The following is a 1509-nucleotide window of genomic DNA, read 5'->3' as shown; positions in this document are numbered from 1 at the left end:
TTAGTCTTTCAATTTTAAACACATTGAGAAGCTCATCTTAGAACAATCTGGTCCCATTTAGTAGTAGGATGGATCAGTTCTAGGTTTTAGTGGATTGATCCCGGGATGGGCCAATCTACGCAAGAAATGACGTTTAGTAAATTGTCTTTGACCATATTTAACCGTTTTATGAAAGAATTTTTTTTTTCATTTTTCTTTTTTGGGAGGGAAAGGTTTTACTGATAAGAACGAATCTCAATACATTCGAGGAAATTGTAACTCTTCAGGCATGATGGGCAAGTGTTATGACATGCTGAACGATTCTTTATTATCTTTTGATTTTATATCCCTTTGGAAGTTCTTCAGAGAACTATCATGTCCATTTAGTGACGGGATGGATCAATCTAAGTAAGCAATGACGTTTACAAAATTGTCTTTAATAAAGCTTTACTGATAAATCAATAAATAAAGCTTTACTTATAAGAACGAATCTTGAAACGTTAGAGGAAACTGATGACTATGCAGACATGATGGAAAGTATGTTATGACATGGTAGGTGGTTCTTTAGTAGTCTTTTGATTCTAAAACCTTTGTGAAGCTCATCCTACAACTATCTCGTTCCATTTATTAATAGGATGAATCAATTCCGGTTTTGTGGATCGATTTCTGAATAGCTCAATCCACGCAAACGATGACGTTTACAAAGCTTTACTGATAAGAACGAATCTCAAAACAGTCAGGAAAATTGATAACTCTGCATGCAATGCACGATGGCAAGTGTATCACATGCTTCATTATAAATAAGTGTGTTTCTTCTTCTTTCCCTCATCGTTCAATCCTAAGAATTCTCTCTACAAGTTGTTTTTTGCAAAGTTTGCTCCATCACTAGCAAAGGAGTTTCCAAATATTTCTCTATTTCCTCACGAGAATTGTTTCTATGTATATATATATATATATATATATATTTCTCTTGTTCTGATCACCTCGACTTTTAAATCCTGATTTTCTTTTTATGTATTAAGGCTTCTTCCAAAGGAATAAACTTCTTTAGTTGTGTGCTGAAGTTTCTTAGGTTGTTTTGCATGTATAGTTCTAAAAAAATGGATTGCAACCCTCATTTATGGGTGTGATATTGATCGATTTATACTTTAAAATATTATAATTATCTTTCATTATGCAAAGATATATCTATATCCAATATGAATATTTAATGTTCTTGCATTTCTAGATTTGTATTTATATTACAACAGGGGCCACCACAAAGTGCTAGTGCATGCTAGATCTACATCTAATGGTAATCATCAGAATGGGGTTTCTATGAATATGTTTTGGTGATACATACAAAAGTTTATGACTCCACTAGCAATAGAGTAAAATGCTCTCATGCATGTTTGCATTTTTTTTTTTTTTTTTTTTTTTTTTTGTTCAACAAAGTTTTACTGATAAGAACGAATCTCAATACATTCGAGGAAATTGTAACTCTTCAGGCATGATGGGCAAGTGTTATGACATGCCGAACGATTCTTTATT

General features: G+C 32.5%; 1 long non-coding RNA gene across 1 annotated transcript in view; it reads left to right on the top strand.

Moving 5' to 3' along the window:
* Window positions 1-566: 566 nt before the first annotated feature.
* Window positions 567-1509, top strand: part of LOC122092694 — a 1463-nt gene continuing 520 nt past the window's right edge. The window contains exon 1 of the long non-coding RNA XR_006144265.1: window positions 567-918. This is a non-coding gene — a long non-coding RNA (uncharacterized LOC122092694). The remainder of the gene's footprint in view (window positions 919-1509) is intronic.

Source organism: Macadamia integrifolia, chromosome 11, assembly GCF_013358625.1.
Source record: "Macadamia integrifolia cultivar HAES 741 chromosome 11, SCU_Mint_v3, whole genome shotgun sequence".
In the NCBI taxonomy this organism is placed as follows: domain Eukaryota; kingdom Viridiplantae; phylum Streptophyta; class Magnoliopsida; order Proteales; family Proteaceae; genus Macadamia; species Macadamia integrifolia.
The sequence above is the reverse complement of the archived record's forward strand: the minus strand, read 5'-3'. Positions and strand labels throughout refer to the sequence as shown.